The following is a 24785-nucleotide window of genomic DNA, read 5'->3' on the forward strand; positions in this document are numbered from 1 at the left end:
TTGCCTTTGGGTTGAGGGGCTTCTTCAGTATTGTACCTACAGGGTTTGGCAGAAAAATGTTACCAGACTCCACCACTTACTCAAAGTTAGCTTTTGGATTGGGGGTTTCCTCACTAGTTGCTTCTGCAGTGGCCAGAAAGATGTCACAGGACCCCACCACTTACCCAAAGTTAGCCTTTGGATCAGGTGTTTCCTCACAATAGTCACTTCCACGGTCGCCAGAAAGATGTTACAAGACCCCAACACTTACTGGGGGTTTCTGCACTATAGCCCCTTCATGGTTGCCAGAAAGATGTTACAGGAAAAGGGTCCCAATCCAGACCCCAAAAGAGGAGGTTCTTAGATCTCACACAAGAAAGAATTCAGGGTGAGTCCATAGAGTAAAGTGAAAGCAAGTTTATTAAGAAAGTAAAAGAACAAAAGAATGGCTACTCCATAGAGCAGCTCTGAGGGCTGCTGGTTGCTGATTGTGGTTATTTCTTGATGATTTGCTAAACAAGGGGTGAATTATTCATGCTTCCCATTTTTAGACCATATAGGTTTCCTGACATTGCCATGGCATTTGGAAGCTGTCATGGTGCTGGTGGGAGTGTAGCGGTGAGGACAATCAGAGGTCACTCTCATCATCATCTTGGTTTTGGTGGGTTTTAGCCATCTTCTTTACTGCAACCTGTTTTATGATTAAGGTCTTTACGGCCTGTACTTTGTGCTAACCTCCTATCTCATTCTGTGACTTAGAATGCTTTAACCATCTGGAAATGCAGCTCAGTGGCTCTCAGCCTCATTTTACTCAGCTCCTATTTAAGATGGAGTTGCTCTGGATCACATGCCTCTGATAGTAGTTCAGATTTTTGATTTTTTGGATTTTGGAATATTTGCATACATATTATGAGATATCCTGGGGACAAGACCCAACTGCAAACTTGAAATTCATTTGTTTCATATACACCTTACAAACATACCCTAAAGGCAATTTTACATAATATTTTTAATAATTTTGTGCATAAGACAAAGTTTTCACTGCATTTTGACCGTGACCTATCACAGGAGGTTAGATATAAAATGTTCTACTTGGGCATCATGTCAGTGCTCAGAGTTTTAAGTTTTGGAACATTGTGAGTTTTGGACTTTTTAAAATGTGTTTGTTTATTTATTTATTGAGATGAAATCTCACTCTGTCACCCAGGCTGGAGTGTAGTGATGAGATCTCTGCTCACTGCAACCTCCACCTCCCAGGTTCAAGAGAATCTGCTGCTTCAGCCTCCCAAGTACCTGGAATTACAGGCACATGCCACCATGCCCAACTAATTTTTATATTTTCAGTGGAGACGGGGTTTCACCATGTTGGCCAGGCTGGTCTTGAACTCCTAACCTCAGATGATCCACCTAACTCAACCTCCCAAAGTGCTGGGTTTACAGGCGTGAGCCACTGTGCCCAGCCAGGATTTTGGATTTTTGGATTAGGGATGCTCAACATGTAATATTGTATTGTATATATGGGATTTTTGCTAAAAGAGTGGATTTTAGGTGCTCTTGTCACAAAAAAGAAGTGACCACATGAGATGATGGATATATTAATTTTCTTGACTCTAGTAACCGTTTTACCATGCATATGTATACCAAAACATCATGTTGCACACCTTAAATACATATAATTTTTAAAGTGGAGAAAGAAAGTGTTAAGCCTAAGGTCAACAGTGGTCCTATAATTCCGGGCCAGCTAGTCCCATAACTGATTGTGTCTGTTTACCCACTTGGGGTTCTTGGATTCTCACGGTTCATAGATGATAGTGATAAGGATCTAAGAACTAACATGGATCTATATTTCAAAAGACCTCAAACAGGCTGAACAGGTTAACTAAATGGTCAGGTATCCATACTGTTAGCAAGACTTCATTAACTTGATGTGATAATCCAAAATTTTGATTGACAATTTTATATACCTTTGAGTAATAAAAATGGGAAATGAATTAATATATGAAAGTCAACACTCAAAACTCATTAAACAGTATACTTAATATCTGGACACTGCATTGCATATAATTTATACTTTAATTAAAATGAAAAATTAAAGCCGATCATCAAAATCTTTAAAAATCTGGGGCTCTTGGAAGGTGGGGAATAATAAAAATGGCCTTTGGTAGTGAAAAACCTGGGAAGCTAGTAAGTGGTCTCAGAAAAATAAGTGGTTTTACTCTCTTCTTGCCCAAGACTAATGGTTTAACCATTAGTGGTTTAACCATTAAGGTCCTGGCTCCTCTGCTAGGACCTTGTTTCTCTACTTCCTCTCTCTGCCTTCCCTTCTTGACATCCATCATTCTCAGAGCTCTTTATCTGGAACATAACTCTGTCTGGAACCTTGAACTATCACCACACCCCTCTCTTTACTGCTAGCAGTCTCTAAACTACTTGCTCCTGCCACCACTCCCCTGATTAGTAAATTCTGGCTCCACCACTTAGAAGCTGTGTAGCCCCAGGCAAGAAGGTTAACTTCTCTTTGCCTTAGTTTCCTCATCTGTAAAATGGACTTAAAGCAATACCCATCTGATACAGTCATAAAGATTCCATGACTTCGTCCATGTGCAGCACTTAGAACAGCATCTGGCCTGGGTGTTGTAAATTCCTGTGACCATTGTTCCTGTTTTCTGACTTCTCCCAAATAACTCCACACTGCATCCTCCCAAGAGCTTCTTCTTGGTCTCCTCTGCCAGATCCCTCCTCCTCCCAACTTTCTGTGTAGAAGTAGCTCTTTGGGCCTGACTCTTCTTGCTCCACATATTCCAAATTCTTTCCTTTTTAGGGCTTCAGGGCTGTAGTGTCAGGTTTCATTCTACAAAGGCATCTTTCAGATCTTTCTTCCCAGTCTTTTTCACTTTATAAAACTAGAATTCCTTTGCATTATGAAATAGGATCTCCCTCATAAATACAACTTGATCATGATCATGCCACTTAACATGTCACATGTTTCTTCACCTGTAAAATGAGAGGGCAGGAGGAAGAGGTGATCTCTCAGGTTCTTTCCTTCTCAGAAATATTTCCATAAATTCTTTTCAGACTGCTGCTGCCTTCTGGACTGCTCCAATACGATGTTTATCATTACCTCAGATTCCACATGCCTAAAGTAGAACGCATCACCTGACCTCACATGCCAGCATTCTATTTCTGTTAAAGATATAATGCACTTTCTCCTTGTCAGACTTGAAACTTGGGTATGGCTTTCATACAACCTCATTAGCTAATCAGTTGCCAAGTCCTGCCAACATTCCTTCACAAAATCCCTTTCCTTTCCCTTATTCCTTACAGTTTCACAGCCTGAACTTTGCCACAGTCACTCTCCGCCACACTACCTCCTGCTTCTTGCCCTCTCTCACCTACAGAGGCAGATTCTTCCTGAAAATACAGCCTTGCACATTCCTCTTTCTGCCTTGCCAATCATAACTGTTCCCTCTACAGGATGAGGTCTAATCTCTAGAACCTCGGACAGCTTTCTCTTTAATTTATGCTCCCACTACATTCCTTCTAACTTTCCATTCCTGCAATGGGTCTACTCTTACGCAGTTTTCTGCTTTGTTCACACCATTCCCCTGGTCCTGGACACACCCTCTCCACCTTCCCATGAAGCCTATGCTAACTTAAGTATGATCTTTCTTTCAAAGCCCAGCTTGCTTGCTTTTTTAAAAAATTCAAGCCAACTCTTCTGTGATGCCTTTCTCCAATGACCAACCCAGGCACTGCCAAATACCTCCTGGGGGGAGGGAGAGGGACATAATTGTCCCAGCTGAGAACCTGTTTGACTGTTTACCTGTGACGAATTATTACAGCAGTTTTGTGTAGATTACTCACTGACTTATAGCAAGGGTGATCATATTTCAGTAATCTTTTTATTTACAATTTCAATTCCTTGGGGACAAGGACCATACATCTCAAAGGTCTAGTATATGGTGACAGTAAACACATGTTAACAATAAAAATGAGGACTAAATTTAAAAAGAAAGCTATGATCACCTGCCTGTAGACAATATATTCAGCGAGCATCACAAACACCATCTCCCCATGGAAAACAAAACAAAAATGGGAACATGAAGCAATGTGGATAGCCCTACCTCATAGTTTTCATTAAATTTACCACCTGATCTCCTTTACATTTGATCTGGGCATGTGAGATTTATGTAAAAATACATTTAATATTGTAAAGTACTATATAAATGGAAGGTATTTATCATTACTGTCCCAGCCACTATGCCTGGAATGTTTAAGAATTCTTGGCATGATTTCTAAAAGTCCAGAGAAGGAGTTGTATTAAAGAAGTGATTCTCAACTGGGGACAATTATGTCCCTCTCCCTGCCCCCAGGAGGTATTTGGCAATGCCTGGAGACATTTTGGGTTGCAATAAGTGAGGGAGTGCTGCAGACATCTAGTTGAGAAAGACCAGGGATGCTGCTAAACATCATACAATGCACAGGACAGCCATACACAACAAAGAGTTGTCTGGCCCCAAATGTCAGTAGCATGAAGGGCAAGAAGCCCTGTGTTACAGGAAGCTCACAGGAGATGAGTACAGACCCTCTCTTTGTGGGGCATGGAGATGAACCGCTAACTTCCTTGGACAAATTGCCCATTGCATCCTATCTTAACAGGATCCCAAAACCTGCTCTTAATAGCTCCATAATTCCTCTTGTCTTCAAGTTCCCATATGATCTTTTAAATGTCTGTCATCAACATGACCAGCTTATGATGTCGGTAACTAACATCTGATATAGATAGCTATATCAGAAATTTTGAAACAATTCCAATTTATTTAAGACAGAAAATATCAATAAACTCTAAAGTTAATGAAGTCAATATGTAACTGGATATAGGAGGACAGCCTGTACATTACATTTTAAAAAAACACCAAAAGAATTGAATCTTAATTAATTAGAACAGTGAGTGTATATGAGTAGTGTGAATACCAACAAAATTAAAAATATTTCTTGTCAATTGAAAATTAATGGATTTGTATAATTACTAAAAACTCAGGCAGTTGAAAACAGCCTGGAATATTTCAGCCCTTGAGAAAAATCTCTTTATTTGCATATATGTTTTTTGTTCTAAAGATATTTCTGATCAAGGATTGCTATTGTACTAAAAAAGATGGATACAGTTTTGTGTGTTTGTTTTTAAGCCCTAGCTAAGTTATGATTTCTAACAAAATACTCAAGGAAAAACAGAAATAATAAGAACTTTAAAGCATCACAAAGTGGTGCATACAAAGAGGATCATTTATAAAAAGAAATCTTAAAAATAGACTTTTATTTGAAACGACAAAATGTAATAAAAGACTATATAATTCAATATCAGATGATGGTTACTGTCTCAGAACAATTCCTTTCTCCTCTCTGGGTCTCTGTCTCCTCACCTTAAAATAAGAAGATTGGATTAATGACTGCTCTCTCAAAGACCTCTCCCAGTTCTCTGAATTAATGATTCTATACACTATTTCTTAATGAATCACTTCCAAAGATAAGAAGGTGGACTTGTAGACAAATCTCTTGAATAGTTGCCTTTGTAGGCCAATAGGCCTCAGTTCTAACAGGACATTGGAACAAACTGGGGAGCTTTAAAAAAATAAAAGTGATAAGGGGACACTACACACACAACAGTCTCTGACTTAACTGGTATTGGACAGGATCCAAGCATGGTTATTTTAAATGCTCTCCAGAGGAGAGCATTCTTATGTGCAGCCAATGTTAAGATCCCCAGATTTAGAATAAAAGTTAAAACAAAAGCAGCTAGTGCTCAGGTAGGTAAGATAAATGGGCAAAGCAGACTGGGCATAAGGAACTGGAGAACACATGTCCCATCTATTTCCCTCCAACTAGTAGGAGGAATAAGCCCAGTCTTTTTATTTTTATGTTTTTCAATAAATGCCAGAAATCAAAATTCTAAGTGAAATTCTGATATTTAAGAGTTGGCAACTAATTTCAAATAATTTTAAAAGAAAGTGTAAGTCACATAAAATATGCCCACAAGCTTAATTTGGCTCTCTAGCCACCATTTTGCAACCTAAACAAAACCGGTTCAATAAATCAAACACAATGTTTTCTCTGTGCTCTGCCCTGTCTGTCTCCTGCTCAGAGCCTCTTTGTTCTATACCTTGGTCCATAGCCTATCCCTTTCTTTTTCCTTTCCATTGTCACTTTCTTTTCCAACCTTCGCCATTCCTAGGAGAAGGAAACTGAGATCTACACATTAAATCTTCATGTGGCTCTGGCTTTATCACTGGACAGGCTTCTATGCTTGGGAAAATTCAGGTTATAAACTGTAACCTGAGGCTGTGGCTCCATGATGTCAACAAATGGTTGGTTTAGTAAAATCAGGGGGAAAAGTCAGTCAAGCTCATAATTTCACACTACTAAGACTAAGACTTTGTCAAGCAACATATGGAGGTCCTCATTTAATTTCTGATATTTGTTTTGTTTTCCTTGCTTTAAATCTAAACCAATGCATATCAAAATCACCCCTGATATTTTCTAAGTTCCCATATTTGGGCTCCATCCCAGGCCAACTAAATCTGAATCTCTGGAGATGAAGTCTTGGCACTGACAGCTTTTAAAACACTCTAGATGAGTCTAATGTGAAGTCGGCTCTGAGCCTCACTAATCTAAAACCATCACCTGACCCTGAAGATTAGCAGCATGCTTAATGCCAGATGACTATCATCTTGAATAGTCTTTTTAAACTTGTTCAAGGACTTTCTCAGCTCTGCTCTCATTGTATCTTCACAACTCTGAGGCACACAGCACTGATACTATTATTAGCATTGGACAGATGAGAAAATGAGGCATAAAAATGTGAAATGAATTGCTCAAGGGTACCCAGCTAGTTATTGCCAAGGCACACTGTAACCTCACTTGAAACAGAGTTACTTACTAATAGTAGAGGAATTCAGTGATTGGGAAGGTAACATGGTTAGGGGAACTCCTCTGTTATTAGTAAGGTTATCGCTAGAAAACAAATGTGATCAATTTTCAGAAATAAGTACAACAATATTTTTAAATTTAAAATCTTATTTTAAATCTAGGGTCAGTGTCCTTTTTTAGGTTATTGAAGTTAATCTTTTAATTTTACTTAAAATTTTTTTATTTCAATAGATTTTGGAGTATCAGTGATTTTTGGTGGTTATACAAATGAATTGAAAGTGATGAAATCTGAGACTTTAGTGCACTTGTCATCTGAGTAGTATACACTGTACCCAATATGTAGCTTTTTATCTTGCATCCTCCCTTCCAGCCTCTGGCTTCTGAGTCTCCACAGTCCATTATATTACTCTGTGTGCCTTTGCATACAAGATGTCTTTTTCGAAGTCTGTCACACGTTCTTCAAAGTACTTATGCGCACATACTTCTCCTACCTCCTCACCACCTTTCATAGATGTATATTCTGCCAGAGACTAAAAAGATCCAGGTAGTTTCCATTAAGATATTTTCAGAAAAATATTTTTAAAAGACTACATAGTCATAGAATTTCAGAGGTAAAGGGAACTTTACTGATCAACTTTCTCTCCCTCCTCTGATAGATGACAGTCTGGTTTAATTCAATACATATGGAATGCCAACACTAAACCAAATACTTCACATTCATTATCTTAATTAAATCCTTACCATAACTCAATAAAATGGGTACCACCAACACTACCACCAGCATCATCATTCCTATTTAGCAAAAGAAAAAAACTGAGGCTTAGAGATGCCAAACACCTTGCCCAAGGTTCCTGGGTGAGTAAGCTGAGGCCTGATATTTATATTTGACTCAGAGCCTAAGCCCCTATTCACCACCTTCCATCATCTGGAGTAACAACAGTCCAAAACGTGAAGGATAAACAAATACTTATGAAAATGCCAGTGAGGTGATCAGTGAACACTTCTCCCAAGAGGTGGAAAAGTGGCATCAGGGATAGGCCATCACAAGTACACAGGATTTCAGTAGGCATTCTGGACTGGAATCCAATCCACACAGATATTGAAGCAGAAAAGCGATAGGGAGGGAATAGGGTGAACTGTGAGAAAGAAAATATCAAGAAAATTGGAAAGAGATGAGGAGGCAGATTGTGAAGGGTCTTAAGTGTATGGCTAAGGAATTTAGACTGTATTTGTGTGCACTGGAAACCCTCAGAGGTTTTTAAAAGCAAGGTCCTTTAACAAAATGTGAACTGAATTTTAGAAATATAAATCTCATGAGAGAATGGAGATTTAATTAGGGGAGCATAACCTGGTATGGAGGAGACCAACAGGAAAGCTGTTCCACCTCAGTAACTGGCTGTTTCACTCTTAACCATATGTTGTGCTTGCATTTTTCTCCACCGCCCACTCCCATTGCCCCTCGATTGTTCAAGGCACCTCTACATCTGTTTCATATGTCTCCAAGTCTAGGTAAGGTGACAGGGACCTGAACTAGGGCAGTGGAAATGGAGACAAGAGGACAAGTGTGAGGGGTATTTTCAAGGGCCTGGTCACTGCTCAAAGTGAGAAGGGCAGTAAGAGAAGGAGAAGCAGAGAAGAAAAAGCCTCTCATTTTCAAACTTAGGAGAAGGGGAACAGATGAGATATAGAAAGGAAAGGATGGTCAGTAATATCACAAAGCGATGAACAAGATGGCCTGATCAAGGTCTCAATCCAACAAGTATTTATTAAGCAGGTACTATGTGCTGGACATTAGAGGAACAATGAGCAAAATCGGTTTTTGTCCACAAGCATCACCCAGAGTAAAGAAAAGAGTAGCAATAGTCAGATGTCAGAAACATGGTGCTCCTTTCATTAAATGACCTTAATTCATGAAGCATCATAAAAAATATACATAAACAACATACATATAGGTTTAAAGATCCAAAACACCTTTAAAATCTATTCATCTATCTATTCAATTATATTACAGTCAAAGAAGAGTGCAGTAAGTACTTGCTGTTCCTTCTTCCTGTTCCTTCTGCTGGCCTTCTTCCCTCAATTATGGAAATAGCTGATACCTTTTCATCATTTGGGTCTGAGGACAAATGTTATACCCTCATGCTGGGCCTCTCGGTGAGTCACTCTATTTCAAGCATCCTCCCCCATCACATGATCCTGTTTTATTTCTTCATTGCACAAAGAATACCTGAAATGTATATGCCTACATTTATATAGTCTATTTCCCCCTGAGAACGGAAGCTTCATAGAAGGTGAAACAAATCTTGTTAGTTGCTGCCAGTCGCACAGTAAGCCCTCTGTAGAAAATGTTTATTGGCCACATTTTTTTAAAAAGCGAATAAACCTCAGGATTAAGACCTCAAACCAAACTATTCCAGTTTCCAATTGCTTACAGCGACATACTGAGAACTCGAGAGACTCTCAAGAGAAAGGCCATTTTGAGGCTGGGGTCGAACCAAAATCCAGGGGGTCCACACCAGGTCAGTACCCCGGAATTGGCTGTTTTGCAAGATTTCGGGAGTACCAAATTGGCATGAGATATTTGACAATGAGGCCAACCATGCACCGAGCTCAGGTTTTATTTCCGTTGTCCTTCTGACGTCAGAAAAAGCACGAGTTGCTGCACAGTTTCTTTTATCAAGGTGACAAATTACACCCTCGCTGGGCCCTGCATTCTGCAAACCATAAATTTATTTTCCTCCTCCCCCTTATATTGAAAAATGTAAAAACCCACTGCAGAGAGGTCAAAACCCCTTCCAAACGCAAATGAATACCGTTTTCTAGCAGAGGCGTCTTTTTTCACTTTTGCTACACACATCACCGTGGATTCGTCCGAGAAAGTACGTGATCCTGGCGGCAGTTAGGTTTCTAACAGAGAACGAGGGTTTGTACAAACCCCGGGTCCGCGCCGCAGAGCAAGACAAAGGACTCTGAATTGTAGCACCACCTTCCCCAGCCCAAGGCAGCCTGTGAAAGGCACTGGGAGCGGCGTGACGCGGGTACCGCGAAATTCCTTTTGCTGCCATATGCACTTGTGCCTTCTCTGACAACAGTTCAGCACAAACCTCGGGCAGGCGATTTGGCAGGGAAACGGTGCCCAGGCAGCCGGGTAACCTACAGGGTCCCAGTGGGTGCTGGGGAACCCCACGCGCCGGGAGGTGGATAATTTAGGGGGCAAGGGGCTCGCACAAGGGCGAAGATGCGCTCTCCACCCGGCACCGACCCACGCGTTTAAAGGCCTCTGTGGCAATGTTTAGGGACGCGAACTAGGTGCCGGGGGTTGGGGAGGAGGTGGGACTGGAAGCGAGAGCAGTCTGCGCCCAAGACCGCGCAAGAGGTGGCCTTTTGTTCGCTGGCTCCAGCACATCCCGGCTCTCGAAAAAACACTACCCCTGTCCCCTGCCACCCTCTGCATTTTAGAAAATCCTCTTCAGGGCAGGAAAGGACAGTGAGTCACTGCAAGCATCCTTTAGTAATTTCTCCCCGCGCCCTCCTACTTCCCCGCGTTACAGAGGGGCAGAGCACCAGGAAGGACAGCAAACATGCCCCGGTTTACTGGTGGTCCCCGGCGGCTACCCAGCCGGCCGCACGCAGCACCCCCGGGACATCACACGATCTCCTCTGGGCCTTGCGGACACAGGAAAATTTCCCCAAAGGCCGGGGTTTCAAACACTCCTAGAACACGGTCGCGCCCTCGGGTCAGCTGCGCTCTCCCTCCAGACGTGCGTGGTTCCTGGCCCTCGTAAAAATGGAACCAGATCTGGTACCACACTCTGCCACAGCCACAGGAAAACACACCAAAGCCACAGGAAAACAAACCAAAAAGTAACCCACAGCCCACGCAAAGGTGAACTCGGGGGCCCTGGCGCTTCCTCGCGCTGCCGCGTGCGTTCGGGAAGCACAGGAGACCTGGACTTTTCCTCTCCTAAAAGCAACATCCGAAAGCATCAGGCACAGCCGAGCTCTCTCTGCTTTCACGCCCGCAGAGATGATTTCTACGTTACCTCCTCCTCCGACATCTAAACATCCCCTTGCCGCTCGCCCAGCCCTCCCCGGGAACGGATAATCACCTTACCTCCGGAAATAAAGGGAAAGGTGGCAAAAGGCGATGTGGAGGTGTCCGCCCTTCCGGGGTTTTTACTCTCGGCAGTTTGGTGTCCTTTGTGTCAAGGTCTGGCTGCGGAGGCCGGGAAAAGGTGGCCCCCGTTAGTGAGGGCTGGGCAAGGAGCTTGGCGTGGCCTGGCGGATTTCCGAGGAAGGTGAAGGGCGGAGGCTCCTGGCGACCTTCAGGCGGAGTGGCGTGGCTGCCCCAGTCCGCGCTCGCCTGGCTCTCCTCCTTTCCGGGCCGATTGCATCAGAATCTCCCCTCACCACCAACCCCCACTCACACTCTGCTCGCCGGCCTCGCACTTACATCAACATGCACCGGCGCTGAGGGTCACGAATCGGAGTCATTCTCCTACTAGGGGGCGCGTGGCCCTTCCGCAACCATGGCTTGTGATGGTTTAACGGGGACAGGCCATTCCTCCCCGTCCCGCGCGCCGTCTCCTCCCCTCCTGTGCGCCCGCTCTTTAACCAAAGCTGCGTGTCAATGAGCCGTGCCGGTCACATGGTGTCACTGCTGGCGGCCGCGCCTTGCTGCCTCCCTCTTGCAACTCTCTGACGATGCAGCGACCGCGGCTGGCGGAGATTGAGCAACGGGGAAAGGGTGAGGGAGGGGTTGAGGGGCGCGCGTGTGCCCGGCGCACTGAAGGTGGCACCGGGAGCAGAGGCTGCGCGCCGCTCTGGCACCTGCCCCTCTCCCTCCCGGGGCCCGGCGGCGTGTTCGGAACCCAGCTGCGGCTGCAGCTGGAGAATGAGAGCCCTTAGGGATGGGGGTGGGGCGGCTAAAGGGGCACTGGCGGAGGACAGGAGGGCTGTGCGTTCCTCTGGGGCCTGCATTTTGGGTACGCCAGAGCCCCGCCGGGGCCGAAGGAGCGAGGGAGTTGCATTGTGGGAAGGGCGAAGCATGAGGATGGCCGCGGGAGTGGCAGGTCCGAGCGCAGCCCGGAGAGCCGCGGGCAGCGCCTGGGACTACGGGCAGCGTTGGAGCGGAGGGCTGGCCCTGGGCACAGCCTGCAGATGGCCCCGGTTGGCGGGAAGGGGACCGAAGTGGCAGGGGCGGCGGGGAGCTCGGGCACCTTTAGAAACCCTTTGTCCCTAACCTGAAGCGGGAGGCACCTCCCCTCTTCCGGATCCAGCACCCGCAGACCTGGTCAGCCCTTCCTGAGATCTGCCCTGTGGAGGTCTGCTTTGGGGACTGGGTGTGAGGTGAACCAGAAGGATTTGCTGAGCGCCGAGAAAGCACCTGCCTAGGCGCAAAGAGGCGGGGGCCAGCTCTTGGAGGGCCTGGAGACCCCACGTGGTTCCGACTGAAGGACCTGGCGCGTCCAGGTTAACGTAGCTGGGACGCTCCAAGTCCGAGGGACGAGGGAGCGGGATGGAGGGGAGCAGGGGCAACTGGGCCTGGTTCCCTTTTTTCCCGCTTACTCTTTGTTTCAGACACAGCCCCCTTCCGCTGGCTGGGCACTTGCTTGCAGAGTTGTGTCTTAAAATGGCGACAGGAAATCCCACCTGCGCCTCAGCCAATTAGACTGTCATTATAGCGCGATTTTGCAGGGTGGAAACGCGAGCTTTTTATTGATAGGGATGGTTCAGTCTCCTGTTCATGGTTCATCAAAACAGGAAAGGGAAGGTGAATCATAATTCAAAAATTAACTACCTGGAGCGTTTCAAGCAGACAGCAGTCATTGTATTTGGGTGAATTTTGCTTTTTCATCACCACTGGAAAAGCAAGATGATAACCAAATTTGAAACTCATCACGGACTAAACTTCTTACTCCCTTCGAATGGCAGTAAATGGCCTTTATTAGTTCAACAGTGGCTTCCTGAGAATCCTATTTAGAAGGCATGCTCTTGAGAAATACTGAGAAACAGAAATTTCAGAGCAAGCAGAAAGGGCAAACACATGGGCAGCCTAGCTCAGACAGACCTGCATTCAATTTCTTCCTCTGACACTTACTGCTTCCCTCATCTGCTTTACTTTTGTCCTAATCCTGTTTTCTAAATTTGCAAAATGGGGAGAAGAGTACACACAACATAGCAATATTCTGTAGGTCATCAAAAAGTTGGTTCTTTCTACCTTACTAGAGGAAGCTAATTTAGTGTGAAATTAATGATTTTAAGTAGTGTGCACCTTGCCTGGCTCAAATAATTCTTATCAATAAGGTAAGAAATCTGAATAGGTAAAGTAGATGGACTGTGAGCCATAGCTTAATAGGCCTGTTGGAATATTTACCTTATTAAAGGCAGAATGTGTATTCATCGGTGTTTGAAGATTATCTGAACCAAGCTTATCTTTTGGTTCCAATTTTAACTTACTTGCTAGTTTCTATATATCAAAACGATTGCAGTTATTTAGCACTTTTTGAATTGGATTCAATAGTTATGAATTGAGCTCCTATGATATGGCAGCTATTGTGCTAAGGACTTTACATGTAAATATCTCATTTAAAGCTTTCAATCCCTCAGTTGGGTATTATCCTCTTTAAGAAAACAAGTACAAAGTTGAATTGGCCATGTTCACCTAAGACAGTAATTAGTGAAGAGGAAGTGATTCCCTTTCAGGTCTGAATTCAAAATCCGTGCTCAGTCTTCACAGTGGTGCTACAACCATTTGCAATCAGACATTCTTAGGCCTAGAGTTAGAAGGATCTTCAGCCCTTCTCTGGATTTTAGTTGACAAACTAGAACCAGAGTAAACATCAACATGGAGGCTGCTGTGGTCTCAAATTGAGGCCAGGGATGTCTAGATGATTCCTCTATTCACTGTGTGCTTACTGAGAGATAAACAGCAGGTTAAACACTTCACAGATGGTCTCTTGTTTAATTCTCATGACATTCCTGATAGGGAAGCCTATCCTAATCCCTGACTCAAAGGTTAGGGAACTTATCCCAAGTCCACACAGCCCTAAGTGGCACATCCAGAGCTGACTGCTAAGCCAGTTTTCTGTGGCTGGATCTAAAATGTTCCCTGATTCTGGAATAACCATCTTTGGAGGGTTAGTGGGTGGAAGGGGTCTCGGGCCACTCTGCCTCTGAATAGGAACCACTGCCCTATTTCAGTAGAGTCCAGGGAGTTAGTTTTTTCAGTAATAGGGTTGTGAGGTCCAAGAGCCTTGTTGATAATATCTAATGTTATTTGTGGACCTTTCCCATTTGAACAGATTTCCAATATTATTAAGGTATTCAGGACACATTACCAGGTTTGATTGCAGGCTGCCCTATGGAACTGAGAAAATTCTGTATTTGCTCTGAAAGTGACACTAGGGAAGGAATTTGTACTATGAAAGTAGAATTGGGTAACTTTAGGTCACCTGAGAGTTTTCTTGTAGCCCCCATAGCTCTTTTTTGTATGGTTCCAGGAAGGTGGGGCAGCTTTGTGAAGAAAAATCAATTATACCCAAAAGAGGATTCAGCCTGAGCTTAAGCCACATCTGCTCTCATCCCAGCTTCACCCTGTACTCACCCGGGTTGCACTTGCTCCCTACCTGGGTTGCCCAGTAGGACAGCTGCAGAAGGGGCCACCACCAGCTGTGCGCTTACAGAGAATGTGTGTTTCCCTGCACCGGTTTTCAAAGCTTTCCAAATACATCTGGTTTGATACCAGCAGTCTTCTTGTATAATAATTTTTGGGTAATAAGATCAAAACTATTTTCTGAATATAGTGCTTTTTAAAAATCTGTGAAGGACTATCAGTGGAAAATCTGATTTTTAACAATGATGAAAAAGTAGGAAAGTCAGCTGGTAAGATTATCTCAGAACAAGTGTCCTGCATATCTCCTACTTGTAACAGAAAACACTGCAGCTGTTAGATGAACAAATCCAATCTCACTAGAAAATAAATTGTTTATTCTGCAGTCTTTTATTCCTATTTATAGGGTCTACCCTAAACAACAAATGGTCTTTAAGATTATTGGTTTTCCTTGACTTTCACATTTCTTTGCCTGATTAACCCTTTTTATCATCCTTGATGTTCTTTGAATCTCATCCATAGATGACAATATTTTGACACTAGAAGTTAGTAAAGCAGCCATAAGAAAAAGCACATTTGCAATTAAAAGAGCTCGCAAATTGTGTTGGTCAGCCTTCTGCAGATACATGGCACTGTGTGCCCTAACATTCCTTGGTGGGTAGCACTGTGTCAGGGGCAATTGTTACCTCTTCCATCATTGAAATGAACATTCTACCTCACCAGATTGATAATTGGTTCTTGCAAGAGGTCAAATACCCCCACTGATTCTAAACTGAAGTTAAATTAAAATCCCAGAACAAAACTATCTTTTATTATCTTATTAGTCAATTAATTTTAGAGACAAGGTCTCATTCTGTTGCCCAGGTTGGAGTTCAGTGGTTCAATCATAATAGCTCACTGCAGCCTCAAATGGAATCAGGGGATCCTCCTGCCTCAGCTTCCTGAGTAGCTGGGACTACAGGTGCGTGCCACTATGCCTGGTTATTCTTTATTATTATTACTGTAGAAACAGATTCTCACTTTGTTGTCTAGTCTGGTCTCAACCTCCTGGCCTCAAGCCATCCTCCTGCCTTGGCCTCCCAAAAATGCTAGGATTACAGGCCTGAACCACCATACCTGACCCAAGATGCTTTAAAAATGTCTACTGTCTCTGATTTTGGCCTGAGTCATATTTGTAAGGTCACTTATTTATTTTTTATCTGTTAGGGGAGCTGGGAGTGGAGTTTATTAGGAATTGCAACTGTATGGCAATACTGTGACATTTATTCAAGTTAACTAAAGACCCAGGACCACATAATCAGTCCTGGAAGTTTAATGTCTAACTTGTTTGATATGCAACATTCTGCAGGTCAACTGTGAGTGCAACTCCCTAGCTTGCTGCAAAATGGGGGAAATGATATGGATATAGTTTGGACGTGTGTCCCCACCCAAATCTCATATCGAAATGTAATTCTTAATGTTGGAGTAGGGCCTGGTGGGAGGTGACTGGATCATGGGGGCAGATTTCTGATGTATGGTTTAGCACCATCCCTTTGTGTGCTTTCCTCATGATAGTGAGTGAGTTCTCCGGAGATCTGGTTGTTTTCACTCTCCGGCTCCTGCTTTCACCATGTTAAGTGCCTGCTCCTGCTTTGGCTTCTGCTACGAGTAAAAGCTCCCTGAGGCCTCCCCAGAAGCAGATGCTCCCATGTTTCCTGTACAGCCTGCAGATCTGTGAGCCAATTAAACCTCTTTTCTTTATAAATCACCCAGTCTCAGGTGTTTCTGAGACTGGGTGATTTATAAAGCAATGCAAGAATGGACTAATACAGATACCCATCTGGTGATCAAATGACTCAATGCCTACAGAGTACCTAAGCACAATGCTTAGTATATAATAAATGTCCAATAAATGGTACCTGTTATTATTTTGCACACTTTGCAGAAATAAAAATGGGGCAATTAAGTTTCAAAGTCCAAGTTTGTAGGCACAAAGTATTCTATTATGTTCACTTCGTGCTGAAACAGCTGTTAAGCCCACACCTCCACTCCCATTTCTCCTACAGTGGGAATGAGGAGAGAGAAGGTATTAAAGAAGAGTTAGGCCTCCAATTCAACTCTCAATCTTAACTTTAAGGTGAGAAAGATAAGTTTTGAACCTATAAGAATGTGTTAATTAAGAAGTAGAAGTGGGCCAGGCGCAGTGGCTCATCTCCGTAATCCCAGCACTTTGGGAGGCCGAGGCGGGCGCATCACCTGAGGTCTGGAGTTTGAGACCAGCCTGACCAACATGGAGAAACCCTGTCTCTACTAAAAAAATACAAAATTAGCTGGATGTAGGGTGCATGCCTATAATCCCAGCTACTCAGGAGGCTGAGGCAGGAGAATTGCTTGAACCCAGGAGGCAGAGGTTGCGATGAGCCGAGATCACGCCATTGCACTCCAGCCTGGCCAACAAAAGCGAAACTCTGTCTCAAAAAAAAAAAAAAGTAGAAGTGTTCCAAAATGGAGTATAGCATTTGTATTTACTAATGGTGGCAATATAAATTGGTACCACTTTTTGTGAGGTAGCAAATTTAGGGGTTAAGAATGTGGGCTCTGGGGCCAGATTTGCTGAGTTCTAATCTTGGCTCCTACAGCCTGTTAGCTTTGTGACCTTGGTCAAGTTACTTAACTTCTCTGTGCCTCAGTTTCTTCATATTTAAAATGGAAATAGACAATAATACCTACTTCATAAGGCTTTGTGAAATATATGTTAATACATGTAAAGCATTAAAAATAATTAACAATGTATCTTAAGTATTCAGTCATTAATAATTATTATTACTGGAAATCAGTTTGGCAATAAGTAGGAAGAACTTAGATACCATTGGTGTCACTTCTGGGACTCTACACCCTAAAAATTATGCACAAAGTAGTTTCCTAATAACACAGGATCTACAAGCACAGGCGTTGGCATAAGTCAAGTAAAGGTAAAAAGCATGTTTAAAATGTTTCTCCAAAGCAAGTATAACATAAATCCATAAATTTACAGTCCAAATTAAATATGCATTTGACTAGACTTGAGGGCAGCTGTAACACTTCCATAAGCCCTTAGAGATACTTTGAGAAACAGGATACAGGGCTGACTGTTCCTTAGTTCTGATCCTGTGTGATAATCCTTACTTTCTCATTTATAAATGGACATCCAAAGGTGATATAGCTGGAAAAAGGATCTTCATCCAAGACAAAGAGAAACAAAGTCGATAGCAGGAGAGTGATGAAAGGCATCAAGCAAAGTGAGGTTGGAAATGAGAAAACAAGATCAGAAGACAGGAATATCTGAAACAAGTCACAAATGCATAGTATGAGCTCTCAGGTAAGGACCAGGTCTGGATCATCCCAGGATGTTCAAGGCATACTCTCAGGGCGCACTGTGTTATACTGAGATCTTGCTAGGCAAAAACATGGTTTTTGTCTTTTCTGTTGAAAAGGTACCTTTTGGGAGGCCAGGCGTGGTGGCTCACTCCTGTAATCACAGCACTTTGGGAGGCTGAGGCGGGCGGATCACCTGAGGTAGGGAGTTCAAGACCAGCCTGACCAACATGGAGAAACCCCTTCTCTACTAAAAATACAAAATTAGCCAGGTGTGGTGGCACATGCCTGTAATCCCAGCTACTTGGGAGGCTGAGGCAGGAGAATCGCTTAAACTCAGGAGGTGGAGGTGGTGGTGAGCCGAGATCATGCCATTGCACTCCAGCCTGAGCAACAAGAGCAGAATTCCGTCTCAAAAAAAAAAAAAAAAAAAAAAAAAAAGAAAGAAAGAAAAATAAAAAGAAAAGAAAAGGTACCTTTTGGGAAGAAGCATTAAAAAAAATTTTTTTTTTCTGCTGGCAGTATTTAGGAGGAAGAATTCTATTTATTACTTCAGTAGAGTAACATGCTTTACTAAAATAAGCTTGCATTCTACATGGTTGTTCTTTTTTTTTTTTTTTTTTTTTGAGAGAGTCTTGCTCTGTTGCCAAGGCTGGAGTGCAGTGGCGTGATCTCGGCTCACTGCAACCTCTGTCTCCTGGGTTCGAGTGATTCTCCTGCCTCAGCCTCCCGAGTAGCTGGGACTACAGGAGTACACCACCACACCCGGCTAATTTTTGTAATTTTAGTAGAGACGGGGATTTCACCATATTGGTCAGGCTGGTCTCGAACTCCTGACCTCGGGTGATCCACCCGCTTTGGCCTCCCAAAGTGCTGGGATTACAGGCATGAGCCACTGCGCCTGGTCCATGATTGTTCTTAAAATAAGAAACACCACATAATATTCAGTGTTCCTTATTTTGAAGGACTCTTTATTTGGTTATATTTTAGGCATATGAAGCTATTTCATAATCCCAAAAGGGGTATTTAATGAGATTTAGAATTGATAGTCTTCTGTTGATATATATTTATAGTTATTTATACACATATTTATGTGTTCCTAAAATAAAATGTTCAAAGTTTTTTATTCAAATGTAACATGTCTAAAATTGAAATCATTGGTTTTTTTTGTTGTTTTTGTTTTTTTTTTCACAACTCAAAGCCTCTTCTCTTCCGATAAACACCATATTGGGAAATGGCACTACCACGGGCATAGTTGCTCAAGCTAGAAGGATGGGGGTATTTTGGCTCATCCCCTTCACTCTTCACATCTAATTAATTCCCTCTTTTGAGTAACATTTACTAAGTGCCAGGCCTTCTGCTAGTCTTTCATGAAGCTTGGAGTTAGAGTGAGAGACTGACATTACTCAAATGATCTTGCCAGTGAATGTACAAGTTACAGGTGGGGATAAGTGCTCTGCAGAAAGGAGCATGACTCTTGTGAGAGAAACAGAAGACCATGTTCTGACCTAAGAATCAAGGAAGACTTCCCTGAGGACATGACCCTTGTTTGGACTCTATTCTGTTTATGCTAAGGATTTTAATAAGGAGCAGGTGATGGACATGATCCAGTGTACATTTTTAGAGGAATATCACGAGTCCTATCACTTCATCTCCTAAATATTTCTGACATCTGTTCCCTTTCCTCCATCCTCGCGACCTTCACTGGCATGGGCCTCCAACTGCTCACTGTGGGGGAAGTTTCCCTCAAAGGGCACTGATAACACATCTTATTAAAACTATACCACATCATTATACCTCCCCAACATAATATGTACATGTATGTATTTGACAATAATATATATGTATTACTGTCCTATTTATTATATACATTAAAAGCATTCACAAAAAATTAAAAATCCAAATGGTAAGATTTTACATTTTTGATTTATTTGATAACAATACTTTATCATATTACTAAACATATATTCCTAATTGTCATTAAGATATTATCATGTTAGAGAAATTTGCTTCACTATACTATACCTTTTTTTAAATCTTAGTTTAATACTCTCTGATACAGCAATTCACAAGTCTACTTCCAAATCTGGCTTATTTTGATTCTTTCATGTAATGGCTGTCATAGCTGAAAAGGTACCTCACAGAGACCCAGTGGTGGCAGTGCCCTATTGGCTATACTTCCCAAATCAAGACATTCATTTCTCAAACCCGTTCACTAATTTACAAAGATTTACTTATTTTTCATTGTTAGTCTGCAAATGTACACTTAAATGAGGGTCATCCTTAATAATTATGAATGCGAACCCATGAAACCTACTTCATAATTCTGAATTTGTTTTGACAGTTTCTTTTCCACAGTCAGTTAGAGGGCCATTGCTATACCTGACATTATGGCTGACAAAAGAGCTCTTAATAGGACTGGAAGTGTCAGCCCTACTTTTTCTTCTTTCTTTATGCTCATGTTATTATTATTTTTTAAATCTGAAGTTTAGAGGAGTCTTTTAACTCTACTCGTCTATTTGGGAAGACAAACTAAACTACATAATATAATTTATAAATTCCCTCAACTAAGCACACAGAACTGTAATACACTGAAATCTGCCAAAGAGAACAAATCAGTGCGGGCAACACTGTATTCCTTTGTGTCTTCTTCAAGACACCTTGACTACTGTAAATGACAGGGTGCCATCTGATGTATGGGCTGAAGGGGGCCACCATCAACCTAGTAACCCAAACAGAAATTCCAATATTTTCACCCTGCAGTCCACTTTGTAACCCTTTCTTAGCCTTCCACAAGAGTCTCCTAAATGGACTCCCTCCATCCACTTCTGGGCACCTAATGTCTGTACTACAGATGAGAAATTACTTTCACAGAAGGCCATTTCTGAAACCCAAACTAGCTTATGTGTTACCCTACATTGAAATTATTCAGAGGCTGTCTTCCCCGCTAATCTGCAAGTTTCACAAGGGTAGATGCCATGTTCTTAATGGTTTCCCAGCACATAGCACATAACAGAAGCTCAATAAATATTTGTCGAATGAATAAATGAGTAAATAGAATATTTTTACAGTTAAATACCTTTAATTTTTTTATATTTTTTTAAATTTCAAGTCCTTAGAGGAGGAAGAATTGAAAAAATATGAAATATCAAATATACATTTAGTTAAATTTTTAAAGTTTAGTAGGCTATATGCACAAATCAAGTGAATAGCAATATTTGGAAATATAACTATTTTTGGAATCTCGTGTGAATAAATTACAATTTTAAAACATCAAGAGTAAGTGCCTATTGAACGTCATTTTTAAAGGAAAAAAGAAACCTCAGTCTGTATTTAAAAAGTAACATGCCTCATTTAACGGTTTTCTAATTTATGCAAATTATCTGGAAAATTCAGAACGCCAATCACCTAAAGATTACCTTCCTTAAGAGTAAGTGTGGTTTTTGCTTCCAGAATCATCTGGATAAGTGCCAGCATTCTCCAAGTCACTTTCTTGGTATGAAATGAACATTTGTGGCCAGGTGCAGTGGCTCAAGCCTGTAATCCCAGCTCTTCGGGGGGCCTAGGTGGGCAGATCATGAGGTCAAGAGATCAACACCATCCTGGCCAACATGGTGAAACCCCGTCTCTACTAAAAATGCAAAAATTAGCCAGGTGTGGTGACGTGTGCCTGTAATCCCAGCTACTTGGGAGGCTGAGGCAGGAGAATTGTTTGAGCCTGGGAGGCAGAGGTTGCAGTGAGCTGAAATCGCACGACTGCACTGCAGCCTGGCAACAAAACGGGACTCCGTCTCAAAAAAAAAAAAAAGAAAAGAATATTTGTAAATGGAGTCTAATTAAATTTTGTACTTTAAAAGAAGAGTTACAAGTTAATTTGTTCTGTTGTTTCTCCTTGCTATTTTTATAACAATTAGTATTAAGGAATAACACTGTGGTTCAGAAATGAACCATTTCACAAAATCAACTTAATAATGAAGTCAACAATTATTTCTCTTTATTCAATCTTGTCACTTAGCTCAAAAAAGAACTGCACTGATCTTTCCTTTTCAGTGATGAAAAGGAATAGAATGCTAGAAAACCATCTTACAGCTTGGCATTTTTTCATTTGTTTATTTGTTCATTTATTCAATGAATGTATTCCAAGCTAATTCCTTTTGCAACATTCTTTATCTGATTCAGGTCTCCTCTGAAAACTTCCTCCTTAATTTATTTTTTGCTTTTATTGTTCATCCTCGTTTCTATTGATTGTAAAGTAGTCAAACCTCTCTCATTAAAAAGGAAAGAAAGAAATGGGGAGAAGAGAGGAAAGGGGAGACAAGAAAAGAAAGAGAGGAAATATCCCTTGATTTTACATTTTTCTCTATGGCTCTTATATTTCTTCTATTTAAGAGCCAAGATTTTCCAAAGAATAGTTAATAATATAAGTTTCAAAATTTTATTTCCCATTCAGTCTTTAAGTACCCACACCAACTCGCAAAATTAATTTATTCTCACTGTAGAAAACTTGGAATATGCAGCAAAATGTAAAGAAGAAAATCAAAACCATCTATAAATTTATATACCACAGTTACCATTGTTGATTTTTAGTTCACTTTGTTTATATGCATGTCTTTTTTACATTCAGAATCATGTCCAATTTCATATTTGTATATGACATTACATTATGATCATTTTATTATATCATTAAAATTTTTCAAAAACATAAATTTTAATAACTACAAAATATTCTACCATACAGTTTTATAATAATTATTAATTTCAGATTTTCATTTTGTGTAAGTATGTATAATACTTTGTCCCTATCTCTGATTACGTCCATAAGATAAATTTCTGGAAGTAGAATTACAGGGTTAAAAGAGCAACATTTAAAAATACCTGATACAGAGGAGTAGCTTCTAGATAGCTGATAGAAGTACCAGGTACTCACCTCCTCCTAAAGGGAGGACCTAAACAACAAGTAGATAATCAGACATCAAACAGCGTGTCTATGAGAGAACACTGGAATTCATCAGGAAAGTGACAGGGAACATCTGGGGCATGGAAGGAAAGAGAAGCAAGGCAGCTGGCCCGGCTGGCATCAGCTGGGAGCCAGGAGATGCTCCTCGGTGCAGCAAAAGGGTAAGTGAGAGACTCCCAGTGGTCCATATTCCCACCATGGACTACTACAGTGCTAGCCATAGGAAAGCCCCTCAGCCCTCAGAGGCCCTGAGACTAGTGTAGGAAACTGCCTGACGTCCATACCACAGCACTGTTCCAGACACAGTTTGTGCTGGGTCCCACACATCCCTCAAAACCCAAGCAGCTGGCCAGGTGCAGTGGCTCATGCCTGTAATTCCAGCACTTTGAGAGGCTGAGGTGGGCAGATTGTTGACCCCAGGAGTTTGAGAATAGCGTGGGTAACACGGAGAAACCCCATCTCTACAAAAAATACAAAAATTAGCCAGATGTGGTGGTGTGCACCTGTAATCCCAGCTATTTGGAAAGCTGAGGTGGGAGGATTGCTTGAGCCCGGGGGGTCGAGGCTGCAGTGAGCCATGATTGCACCACTGCACTCCAGCCTTAACAACAGAGTTAGACTTCGTCTCAAAAACAAAAACAAACAAACAAAAAAAAACCCAAGCAGCTGCAGCACCATGCCATTTTGAGAGCCCAGCCCCCATAAGACTGCATCCTGCCCTGGGTTCCAACAATCCCTGCATCTCCGCATTCATGGAGCCCTACTGACCTGCTCCCAAGTCTGCCTGGAAGGCTGCAGTGGCACAATGCTGGCTGGACCCAGCAGTGTGGCCAGGTCCCTAGCACTCTAGCCCACAGTGTCCTACACCCAAGAAATGGGCAGTATAGCACACCACAGAAGTTGCCACCAGGACAAAAAGAGCTGAAGTATGCACTCCCCAGAGCTTAAGGCCATGGCCACTGACAGCAACTCTGCTCTCCCACACCCCCAGTAGTGGGCCTGCCATGCACCTGCACATGCCTGCAGTGGGCCTGAGGACTGACCTGCCCAAATGCCATCCTGGAGCCTGAAGACAGGCTTACCTTGCTCACTGCCACCACCACTAGGTGACCAGGGATTGCCTTGCTCTGTCCACCACAGCCAGGCCCATGTGCACCATTGGGATACCTGAGAACAGGCTTACCCTGCTCTGTGCTACCCTCTACAGTGCCTAAGTGTTCAGGGCCCTAGGGATCAACCTGTCCCTGCCTGTCATATCTGACACATGCATCTGGGGGCCTAACACAGGCCCAGATTGCCTGCTGCCAGCATCCAAGCATGCAATGCCATAGAGGAGCCTGAAGAATGCCCAAACCCAGCCACCACAGTTGACCCTGTGTGCACCATTGAGGGGCCTGAGGACAGGCTGATTCTGTCTGACATACCTCCCTGCATTCCCTGAGTGTAGCATCTGGGGGCCCGGGGATCAACCTACCCCGCCTGCTACTTCTGATATGTGCCTACACCATCAATGGGCCTCATAACAGGCCCAGACTGCCTGCTGCCAGCACCCAAGCATGCTATCTGAGGGGCTTAGAAATCACTCCACCCTACCCACCACAGCCCGTGCCTGAGCACATTATCAGGGGCCTGAGGACAAGCCCACCCCACATGTACTACTCAAACCCTCACCTGCACAAGCATGTTGTCCAGAGGGATGGGGATTGTCACATCCTGCATACTACCACTACATAGACACACACACACACACACACACACACACACACACATCCCAGGGGCCTGAGGATGGGCCTGCCCAGCATGTTGCCACCACCACCACCTGCACCCACCTGCACCATCCCACAAGGGCTGAGAACTGGCCTACTCAGCCCATTGCTGCCACCATTGAAGCTAATGTATGCTGACTGGGAGCCTAAGGGTTGGCCTGCCACCACTACTGCAATTGCTGATGCCATGCACACTGTCCAGGGGCCCAAGAAC

At 42.8% G+C, this 24785-nt stretch overlaps 1 protein-coding gene and 1 long non-coding RNA gene across 14 annotated transcripts in view; one reads left to right on the forward strand and one right to left on the reverse strand.

The window, feature by feature from the left end:
- The window catches only part of SLC38A1 (solute carrier family 38 member 1), an 85422-nt gene extending 73612 nt beyond the window's left edge, over window positions 1–11810 (reverse strand). Inside the window, exon 1 of one of the 13 annotated variants that reach the window (XM_024256287.3) lies at window positions 11018–11804. The gene's annotated coding sequence lies outside the window, so the exon portion shown is untranslated. 13 annotated transcript variants of the gene reach the window in all.
- Window positions 11811–11891: 81 nt separating this feature from the next.
- LOC134759497 (uncharacterized) lies at window positions 11892–21668 on the forward strand. The gene is made up of 2 exons (XR_010135757.1): window positions 11892–17852; window positions 19050–21668. It is a non-coding gene; the product is annotated as an uncharacterized LOC134759497 (long non-coding RNA).
- The last annotated feature ends 3117 nt before the right edge of the window (window positions 21669–24785 follow it).

This window comes from Pongo abelii, chromosome 10 (assembly GCF_028885655.2).
Source record: "Pongo abelii isolate AG06213 chromosome 10, NHGRI_mPonAbe1-v2.0_pri, whole genome shotgun sequence".
Classification (NCBI taxonomy): domain Eukaryota; kingdom Metazoa; phylum Chordata; class Mammalia; order Primates; family Hominidae; genus Pongo; species Pongo abelii.